Source organism: Vicia villosa, linkage group LG7 (genome assembly GCF_029867415.1).
Source record: "Vicia villosa cultivar HV-30 ecotype Madison, WI linkage group LG7, Vvil1.0, whole genome shotgun sequence".
Classification (NCBI taxonomy): Eukaryota; Viridiplantae; Streptophyta; class Magnoliopsida; order Fabales; family Fabaceae; genus Vicia; species Vicia villosa.
In genome coordinates, this window is record NC_081186.1 from 68,659,065 (window position 1) to 68,671,272 (window position 12,208).

A 12,208-nucleotide genomic window follows, 5' to 3' on the forward strand; every position below is an offset into this window, starting at 1 on the left:
GAAATGTCAGTCGTCAACAACAGGTTTCTGCTATTGCGCCAGTCGTTAATACAGCGCCAAATCCGGGATTTACCCCGCAGTTTCAACAACAACAGCCTCGACAACAGGCTCAACAACTTAACAACAATCAGAATCGTGTGCAAAGAGCTCCACAGTTTGATCCGATTCCAATGACCTATACAGAATTGTACCCTGCTTTGATTGAAAAAGGTCTCGTTCAAACTAGAGCACCACCACCAGTACCTGAGAGACTCCCATGGTGGTACAAAGCTGAGGTCTCATGCCCTTATCATCAAGGAGCACCTGGCCATGATCTTGAGCATTGCATAGCTTTGAAATATGAAGTTCAGAGGTTGGTTAGATCTAATCTTCTCTCGTTCAGAAATTTGAATCCAAATGTGCAAGCAAATCCACTGCCCAATCATGGAGGGCATGTTGTAAACATGGTGTACGGATGTCCTGGTCCATACCGGGTCTATAATATCAATTACTCAAGAGCCGATTTGGTACAAATGCACGCTACTCTCTGTCGAGGGCAGAATTTTCGCCAACATCAATACGGTTCCTGTAGAATATGTTGTGTGGATCCTCACGGGTGTTCAATTGTGAGAAGAGATCTCCAAGTGCTGTTAGATAATGGTACTCTTCAGATCTACAGAAATAGGGATGAAAATGAAGTTAACATGATAGGATGTTATCCGCATGAGCTTTTAGTCTCAGATATCAACTCGGAAATGCCTACAGTTAACGTCATCGTTCCTCATTTCAACATGCCCAAACGCATAGAAGTTACTTACAACAAGCCAAAGGTTCCTATTGCTCCTTTGATCATTTGTCTACCTGGACCTGTTCCTTATGGCTCTGACAAGGCAGTTCCATACAACTACAATGCAACAATGATAAAGGATGGACAAGAAGTTCCTTTACCAACTCTTTCATCTGTCGTGAACATCGCTGATGTGAGTCGAGTAACAAGAAGTGGACGTGTGTATACTCCACTACCTCCAAAGCAGCCTGTTGCTCCTGCAGCCGGGCAAAATCTTATCAATACACCAGTGGGGAATCCTGAGGAAACTCCTGTCAGTAATACAAACATTGATGTTGGTCAATCCAGTGGAACCAATGTCAATCCTGATTTTGATGAAATTTTGAAGCTTATCAAAAGAAGTGAATACAAGATTGTGGATCAGCTTATGCAGACTCCTTTAAAAATCTCAATACTTTCATTGTTGTTGAATTCAGAAGCCCACAGAGAAGCCCTGATGAAGGTCTTAGATCAAGCTTTTGTAGATCATGATGTGACTGTTGACCATTTTGATGGGATAATAGCCAACATAACAGCTTGCAACAATTTAAGCTTCTGTGATGAAGAACTCCCCGAGGAGGGTAAAAATCACAATCTTGCTTTGCACATTTCTATGAACTGTCAGTCAGACTCTTTGTCCAATGTGTTGGTAGACACCGGATCTTCCTTGAATGTGATGCCAAAGACGACTCTTGCTCGCTTGTCTTACCAAGGAATGCCTATGAAGTTCAGTGGTGTAGTAGTCAAAGCATTTGATGGATCGCGAAAGTCTGTTATCGGCGAAGTCAACCTTCCCATGACAATTGGTCCACATACATTTCAAATCACTTTCCAGGTCATGGACATTCAAGCTGCTTATAGCTGTTTGTTAGGACGACCATGGATCCATGAAGCAGGGGCAGTAACTTCTACGCTCCATCAAAAGTTAAAATTTGTAACAAATGGAAAATTGGTAACAATAAGTGGAGAACAAGCCTTGATGGTGAGCCATTTATCCAATTTCTCTTTCATCAGTGCTGATGATGTGGAAGGAACTCAGTTCCAAGGTCTCTCTTTAGAAGACGAATCTTCCAAAAAGAAAGCATCGATCTCTTCTTACAAAGAGGCAGTGAAAGTAGTGAAAGATGGAACTACCACTGGCTGGGGGCAAGTTGTGATCCCTACCAATAATGAAACTAGAGCAGGTCTCGGATGTTCACCAACATTCTCAAACTGCACCAAGAAGGATGAAACCCTTCGACCGATCAAAGAAACATTCATTAGTGGAGGATTCCTTAACCCAATTCCTCAAGAGGTTAATGTCCTTATTGAAGAATGCATTGAAGAAGGTCTACCTGATCCTGAAGAAGAATGGAAATGTTATCTCAATGACTCGGGATACATATCTCAGGAAGAACCATATCCTCCTTCAGAGAAAACAAGTGCTAAAGAAATTCCGCCTATTCCTGCAGAGGTTTGGGACACCTTGGGACAACCAAGTGGAAAATTTGATTATATGGTGAAATACACTGCACCTGAAAGTTACAAGATTGCGATTGAGGATATCCAACCAACTGGATGGGGAGATTCCTTTAAATATAATAGTCAACCAGAAGAGGCTTATCAGCCCTGTCAATTTTCTCAGCAGCCTGAAATTACTGAAGATTTCAGCTTCAACGCATCTACCAAGATTCACAATCCTGAAGATGGTTACTATCACATAAACGCCATTTTTGAAGATAAAGGGGAAGATGGTCCCGCAACTGACTCAGAAAGTGTCGCTGACAATGAGTCTCTTCATCCTGAAGACTGGGAAATACATCCTGAAAATTCTGAAGATTGTGACTCATCTTATGCTCTTCAAGAAGTAGAAGAAGACCGTTTCAACTCTACAAAGAACAAGGGTGACAAACCAGGACCTTCAAATCCTGCTCGACCAGCGGTCAATGTCATCACTGAAGATAATTCTGGGGAGAATTTTCCTGAATACATAATACACAGAGGAGTTCGTTGCTACTGGAAAGCTGTCGACGTTCCGAATGTTGTTCGCCGCTCAAAGTAATCACCTCACTGTTATTTTGAACTCCTGCCTTGCCCAAAGCAGAGAGATGTTTTATAGGGCTTTGCTTTTAAATATTCCGCCCAAATAACTTTGTGTATAAGGGCTTTGTTTTAAAAGTTTCCCTCTTTGTCCTGCCTAAGACAAATGAGTTTGTGTTTAGGGCTTTGTTTCAAAAATGAATCATAAATAAAGTGTCATTTTGAATTCCCTACATTATATGTTTTATTTTTTGCTTTTTTTTCTGGAAATGGTAATCCTAAAAAACCAAAAAAAAAAAAAAACTTTTTCAAAAAAAAAAAAAAAATCTGCATACACTCTTGCATTCATAAATTTTCTGAAATAAATATAAATCACATGTGCAGATTTACTATTGATAAACCCATTGAATGCAATAACCCTATGCCCTCTCCCAACTTTGAGTTTCCTGTGTTCGAAGCCGAAGAAGAGGAAGAAGAGGAGATCCCGGACGAGATCTCTCGATTACTTAAGCACGAGGAAAGAGCCATTCTGCCTCACAAAGAGCCTTTAGAAAAGATCAATTTGGGTTATGAAGAAGACAAAAAAGAAGTGACCATTGGATCGCTGCTTGATGCTGATATCAAGAGTAAGTTGACAGACCTTCTCAAAGAATATGTTGACGTGTTTGCCTGGTCCTACCAAGACATGCCTGGGTTGGATACCAATATTGTTCAGCATTACTTGCCATTGAAGCCAGAATGTCTGCCAGTTAAGCAGAAATTGCGAAGGACTCACCCTGATATGGCTAACAAGATCAAAGTGGAAGTTCAGAAACAGCTCGACGCAGGTTTTCTTGTCACCTCTGAGTATCCTCAATGGTTGGCCAACATAGTGCCAGTTCCGAAGAAAGATGGCAAAGTCAGAATGTGTGTTGACTACCGTGACCTGAATAAGGCCAGTCCAAAAGATGACTTTCCCTTACCACATATCGACATGCTGGTTGATAACACCGCTAAGTTCAACGTCTTTTCCTTCATGGACGGGTTCTCCGGTTATAATCAGATCAAGATGGCTCCTGAAGACATGGAGAAGACATCTTTCATCACCCCATGGGGTACTTTTTGCTACAAAGTGATGCCGTTTGGATTAAAGAATGCAGGCGCAACTTACCAAAGGGCAATGACTACTCTCTTTCATGACATGATGCATAAAGAAATTGAAGTATATGTGGACGACATGATAGCCAAGTCCAGCACAGAAGAAGAACATATTGAATACCTTTTGAAGTTGTTTCAACGACTAAGGAAATATCAGCTTCGCTTGAATCCTAACAAATGTACTTTTGGGGTTAGATCTGGAAAACTCTTGGGTTTCATTGTCAGCCAAAGAGGTATTGAAGTAGATCCCGACAAAGTCAGAGCTATTCAAGAGATGCCTGCACCAAAAACTGAAAAGAAAGTAAGATGATTTCTCGGACGATTGAACTATATCTCCAGATTTATCTCTCAAATGACTGCTACTTGTGGGCCAATTTTCAAGCTTCTCCGCAAAGATCAAGGGGTTGTATGGACTGAAGATTGCCAGAAAGCGTTCGACAGTATCAAGGAGTACCTGTTAGAACCACCGATATTGATTCCTCCAGTTGAAGGAAGACCATTAATCATGTACCTTACCGTGTTAGAAGAATCCATGGGTTGTATGCTTGGACAACAAGATGAAACCGGTAAGAAAGAACATGCCATCTATTATTTGAGTAAGAAATTCACAGACTGTGAGTCTCGTTACTCCATGCTCGAAAAAACATGTTGTGCTTTGGCCTGGGCTTCAAAACGTCTCCGCCAATACATGATCAACAATACTACTTGGTTAATCTCCAAAATGGATCCAATCAAGTATGTCTTTGAAAAGCCTGCCTTAACAGGAAGGATTGCCCGATGGCAAATGCTGTTATCTGAGTATGACATTGAGTACCGTGCTCAAAAAGCGGTCAAAGGAAGCATTCTCGCCGATCACCTGGCACATCAACCAATTAATGAATATCAATCTCTCAAGTTTGACTTTCCTGATGAAGATGTCTTGTACTTGAAGATGAAAGATTGTGACGAACCGTTACCTGAAGAAGGTCCTGAGCCTGGATCAAGATGGGGCCTAATTTTCGATGGAGCAGTAAACGCTTTTGGCAATGGAATTGGGGCAATCATCATCACTCCCAAGGGTACTCATATCCCATTCTCCGCCAGACTGCTATTTGATTGCACCAACAACATCGCAGAATACGAAGCTTGTATCATGGGTCTCGAAGAAGCCATTGACTTAAGGATCAAGATCCTCGACATATATGGAGATTCAGCCCTCGTGATCAACCAGATCAAAGACAAATGGGAAACTTTCCACCCTGGCTTGATTCCTTACAGAGATTATGCAAGACGTCTGTTGACTTTCTTCAACAAGGTGGAATTGCATCATATACCTCGAGATCAGAATCGAATGGCAGATGCCTTGGCTACTCTATCTTCCATGTTCAAAGTCAATCATTGGAACGATATGCCTACAGTCAGAATTACGCGCCTTGAAAGGCCCGCCTATGTGTTTGCAACTGAAGCAGTCATCGATGATAAACCGTGGTTCCACGACATCAAACGCTTCCTTCAAACTCAAGAGTACCCACTTGGGGCATCAAACAAAGATAAGAAAACTCTAAGGAGACTTTCTGGCAGTTTCTTCCTGAACGGAGATGTGCTATACAAAAGAAATTTCGACATGGTTTTGCTCAGATGCGTGGATAGACACGAAGCAGATATGTTAATGCATGAAGTGCATGAAGGGTCCTTTGGAACTCATTCAAACGGGCATGCAATGTCCAAGAAGATCTCAAGAGCAGGATACTATTGGTTGACAATGGAATCTGATTGTTGTAAACACGTGAAGAGATGTCACAAGTGCCAGATCTACGCAGATAAGATCCATGTACCGCCGACTCTACTCAACGTTCTCTCATCTCCATGGCCTTTCTCCATGTGGGGTATTGACATGATTGGAATGATCGAACCAAAAGCTTCAAACGGTCATCGTTTCATCTTAGTAGCAATTGATTACTTCACCAAATGGGTCGAAGCAGCATCTTACGCCAATGTTACAAGACAAGTGGTTGTGAGGTTTATCAAGAATAACATCATTTGCCGATATGGTGTTCCCAGCAAGATCATTACTGACAATGGTTCAAACTTGAATAACAATATGATGAAAGAATTATGTGAGGAATTCAAGATTGAGCATCATAACTCTTCTCCTTACAGACCAAAAATGAACGGCGCCGTCGAAGCCGCCAACAAGAACATAAAGAAGATCGTCCAGAAAATGGTCGTCACTTACAAAGACTGGCATGAAATGCTGCCATTTGCTTTACATGGGTACCGTACTTCAGTGCGTACTTCAACAGGGGCAACTCCCTTTTCTCTAGTATACGGCATGGAAGCTGTGCTCCCCGTAGAAGTTGAAATCCCATCAATGAGAGTCCTCATGGAGACTAAGTTATCAGAGGCTGAATGGTGTCAAAACAGATACGATCAGTTGAACTTAATCGAAGAAAAACGTATGACTGCTCTATGCCATGGACAGTTATACCAAGCAAGGATGAAACAAGCCTTCAACAAAAAGGTTCGACCTCGTGAATTTCAAGAAGGCGACCTCGTGCTTAAAAAGATCTTGTCTTTTCAACCAGATTCTAGGGGCAAATGGTCTCCTAATTACGAAGGCCCGTATGTTGTCTAAAGAACATTTTCTGGCGGCGCCATGATTCTTGCAACCATGGATGGTGATGAACTCCCACATCCTGTGAATGCTGATGCAGTCAAGAAATACTTTGTCTAAAAAATACAAAAGAACAGCTCGGTAAGTCGAAAACCCGCAAAGGGCGACTTAGGCAAAAATGAGCGTCTCGGTGGACTGAAAACCTGAAAGGGCGGTCCAGGCAAAAATTAGAGACAATAAACAGAAAAATTCATCCTGGTAGATTGAAAACTTGAAAGGGCAATCTAGGCAAAAATTAAGGAATTATGACAAAGTAACTGCATCAGTCCGTACTTCATCATCTGAGGAGTCATTTTCATCAAAGGATCTTCAAATCATTGTCAATCTGAAGCAACAAGCATAGTTGGAACTCAAAGTTGCTGGGGGAAATAGTGGTTATTGCTTTCAATGTAGCCTTTTCCGCATAATTACCATTTCCAACTTCTGTAAATACTCTATGGAATCACGCCTTTAGCTGATTACCATCCTATTAAATAAATTTGAGCCTTGTGCCCACTTGTTTGCAGTCTCTAATTTCTTTCAGCTTGCAAAATGACGCTTTAATTGTGTTATTCACTTTTGAAAAAAAAAAAAAGAGTTTTAAATGAATTTACTTTCCTCTTTCAAAATAAAAGCGAAATTTTCCTTTGAGTTGTGAACAACAGAAGGAACATCAACAGCTATCTCCACAGGATGAATCAAAGATTATGATAGGAAAAGCTCTTCTACCCCCATTGAAGAAGCTCTTTTATCCCCAGTGAAGAAGCTCTTCTATCCCCAGTGAAGAAGCTCTTCTATCCCCATTGAAGAAGGTCTTTTATCCCCAATGAAGAAGATTTTCCATCTCCAGTGAGGAGGTTCTTCCATCTCAATAAGGAAAAATGCTTATCTTCCCCAGAGAAGTTTAAAGCACGCAACACCATTCATCACCTGTGTTATCTACACCGTGTTGAAGAACATTTGCCAAGTATCTGGTTGTATTACGACGTCGGTCCTTCTCCAGTATATACTTCATTGTCTGTCAGTCTCGTCAGCATGCATGCTACATTCATGACATTCATCATTCATACATATTTGCATCATTTATGCATTCTTGCATTTTTCAATAATCGCTTGTTCAGGATATATCTATCCCAAAAAAGTAGAGAAAAAAAGAAAAAAAAGAAGAAAAAAAAAAGAAAAAAAAAAAAAGAAACAAGTATGGGCGTGTCATCTCTCCATTAGGCTGTCACCCATAAGCAGAAATAACATCCTTTCTTTCTCCAGTTCCCCACTGAGATCATTACTCGTGGAAGAAGGTTGCTTTAGTTTCTCCTCTCAAAACAAAGGAGAAAATACCCATTCGAGTTCATTCCTCATGGGTACAAAGTCTTGTTTGACTGTCTCTTTCCAATTCATTCTTGGTTAGAACCTTGTCTTTACCAAAGATCCAAATTCCGATTCCCCAAATAGAGTCGTGAAAAAATTGAACCATAAACAATCGCCTCGTCATCTGAGCAGTTTATGTTTCTTTCAAAAATTTCCTCTCAAGGAAATCAATCATGAAGATCATTTGACAAATCAGGGCCTTATTACTGTTCACAAGGCTGAATATCCAGTAATTCCCCTATCAAAGTCTCCAAAATCATTTTATCACTCGACTAATAATTGATCATGTCTTCAAAACCACTATCACAAGGCTGGTAGTCGGTAACCTTTTGTTCTGGTTATATTATTTAACATGTCTATCACAAGGCTGATAGTCGGTAATATTAACCGAACCTTTGAAACTATTTTTACCTTGTCAAGTCTATCACAATGCTGATAGTCGGTAATACAGTTTCATACCTTTCACCTTCGCATTATTAAACAAGTCTATCCCCAAGCTGATAGTCGATAATGTCGGTAGGTAAGCTTTTCTTACAAAGCTATCATTCCCCGGTGAAGCATACACTTGCTTTCCCGAAAAGACAAAACGGATTCTCTTCCTAAAACGGATTGAGACATCCTTCCCGATCTCTTTTCCCCAGCGGAGTCAGTTTTTGATATCCCCTCGGTAAAGATGTCCTTGCATCATTCGCAATTTTGGTATCTTAGGTCCAAAATTTGCGTCTTCTGATATTTAAGTCTCTTCCACCCTATCAAAATAAAGATTTTCAATCTTCATATCTCAGGTTGAAGAAACTTAAATAGGGGCATCTGTCATACCCCAATTTTTGACCTAAGATACCACCTCATATCATTTGCATATGCATCATTTGCATCTCTAACAAATTGCATAGCTTGTGTTTGCTACTTGTGACTCAGCAGGGTTTAATCAAGAAACCACTCATCAGTACAAGTAACAATCAACTAGGGTTTTGTTCTCCCTTCATCTCAAATGAATCATCTTCATCAACAATCAACATTTGGTCCTCAGAGATTCATTTCAACAAGCTCAACAGCTTTGAATCGACTGAATTAGGGTTTTGACTGAAGACAGCACACTCCTGACTTTTGCTCAGAATTTGACCTAATGGCTTGGGACATGATATCAAGACCTCAAGTGCATCATTTTGACCTAATCCATTGGCTCATAACATCTCCTACACAAAGATTGATCAGACAAATCCTCAGATCAGGGTTTTGAACTATCAGGGACTGAAATCAGGGATCACATTTGGGAAACCCTAAAAATCCCCAGGAAGTCAATCAAAGGTTTCAATCATCTTCAAATAATCCCTATGACAATATTCAATGAAGATTGTGTCTCAATTCAAGATCCACAGTCATCAATTTCATCAGGTCGACAATTAGGGTTTTTGACCTAATTCACTGAACAACTGACTTTTTAATCAGGACATGGTGCCACAACTCAAAACATGGCTCAATATCCTCTAATGCTTCAATATGATCCATTTATACCATTCATTTGGTGAGGATAGCCTATTTCATTTGAAATCTCCAGAAGCGCGATTCGTCTGAAAAAGTCAACTGTACAAGAACACCTTTGACTTTTGGGAATTTTGGTCAACCATGACTTTTGAAGTTTTGAATTATCAATATATGATATATAAAGTCATTTGATCAAGAAAAATCAAGAAAATCAATCAAGAATCAAAAAGTCAAAAGTTTGACTTTCCATACTTAGAAAAATTCTAAGTGTTTTTCAATGGTTTTTTCCAAACTTTGGAAGGGAATTTCTCAAAATTTCACCTACAAACTGAAAAAAACTTCCAACATGAAAGTTGTAGATTTTGATCCAATAAACAACTTTGTCACATATAATTTTTTTCCATAAGATCAACCATTTAAGAGATGTGGAGCTTCAAAGTTGGTATCTTATGAAAATTTTACTTAAAACTTCATTTTCTTCAAAGTTCATGGAACTTTTTCACCCATTTCCTTAAGAGACTTGAGGAAACTTTCAACTAGGCTTTTGAAGTATGTAACATGAGCTTCCCAAAATGTCCAAGAGCATGAAAAAATATGGAGTATAGCCATAGTTTTGAATTTTGACATTAGTGAACTTTTCACTTGAAATTTCATGCCATTTTCACTAAGTTATGAACCAATTTGCCAAATGATCCAAATAATGATGCATAGATGCAATAATTGGTAGATATTTTCTGATTTGAGATCAGAATGGAAGAGGATAAGAAGCTTGAGAAATAACCATGGTTAAGTCACTTTTAACCATTTGCATTTAATGTGAAAGATTCCATTTTATCTCTTAAGCCAAATCATCATTCTTGATCAACTTGCAAGAGCTTTGTATTCAGAAACTTTGGCCTATAAATAGAGGTTCAAATCATCTTCAAACTCACACCAAAACCTCATAATCATAGGTTTTCTCTCTTCTTTCTTAAGTTGCAAGTTTCATGAGTTTCAAAGAGGAAGAATTGCAATTTCCATCTCTTGCAATTTTTGAGCAAAGTGAGGGTTCTAACATCCCATAAACATCAAATGTGATGTGTTTGATCCATCCACACACCCAAAAACACCTTAAAACTCAGAATCATCATCTCACCTCCAAATATGCATAACATTAGCCTTATCATGCCAAAATGAAATCCAGGCCAATTCTGTCCAAGTTAATCATCCAAACACATTCCATATACCATATATGAACTGTTCCAACCATCATACATGATCTGAAACACCAAAATCACTAAGCTTGATTCTCACTTGAACCATACTGCAGTTCGGGTACCACAAGGTGATCAAGAGGTTTTCAATTCACTCCAAGCATCCAGACATGTTCTATAAGGTCCATTGAAGCTGTCCAGATTGAGCAACAACATCTGTAACACCTCCAGGCTCAAATTCGATTTCCAGCTTTGTCGTTTTTGAAGGTAAGCCTCATGAACTTCAAACTCATACTTGCACGCATCATAAATGAAATGTGAGCATACCATCTTGTTTCTGCACCTATGAGGATCATTAACCCTCAATCAATTGCATCTTAACTTGCACATACACGATTTTAGAATGAATCATAGAATTAGGGTTCTTCGTGTTCATCAGAGAATTGACCCCCTTAGAGTGAAAATAAATGGAATTAAATACCACCATCGTGATCCTTGTGAAAAAACGAGTGAATTAGACCCTTCACTTGATCAATTTGATTCAGTTTCCAGAATTTTCAAATTCAAATGGGATTCATGTTCTTGGCGCCATATTTTTGAAACTGAATTTGGTAACTTGACTCAAAATATAACCTAATCCTTGCCTTTGATAATCAGACCACGCGCGTGGTCCAGTTGGTTATGTTTTTGAGTGGTGAGCGTGAGGTCGTGGGTTCAAACCCTTGTGGAGACAAAACCATTTTTTTTAGTACCTATTTTCTTTCATTTTCTTCACAACTTCAATTAATTATTTAACTAACCAAATTAATTCATTTTTCATTCATTTTTTACACACCTCTTATTTAATATACATATTTTATGAACATCAAAGAAAATCACAAAAAAAAGATTTATTTAATATGCTTTTAATTAGGTTTAAAATGATACATTTTTAAATGTTTTTAAATACTTTAAATATTGTTTTTTCATTTAATTTTCAAACCTAATCACTTATAAATATTTTGTGATCAAACCCTAATCATTTAGGTGTTAATTAAGCATAATCTTTTTGTTTATCTTGATTAATTTGATTTCTTTCAATTTCAAATCGTTTTAAAACAAGCGATCGCAATTCTTTTCAAAAACGATAAACCATCTCTTTTTGATTTCAAAAGAAACTATTGATTAAATCTTTTTATTTTGATCAATTGATTTTCAAAGCGATGTGGGGCCTCTCGAATATTAGAGAGTATAAGACCCACTCTTTTTTTTTCCTTTTATACAAGTTTTTCTTTATACAAAAAACTCTTTCAAAACAATACTTTTCAAACTGTTTTCAAAACGACGAAAGACGCGTTTGTAAATAAAACAATCAACCATGTTTTATAAAATAAAACACGGGCCTCCACGTAGGTATAAGTCCCAAGCCCTTTTGTACATACCCACTCCAGTACATGAAATTAGGTATTTCATTGTACGCCTTTTGTACATATCTCAATCTTTTTTTTTAACTTTGAATAACAAACCAAAAATGAAGGTTTCTTTGAATCTTCCCAAAAATATACCATGGGCCTCCATGTAGGTATAAGT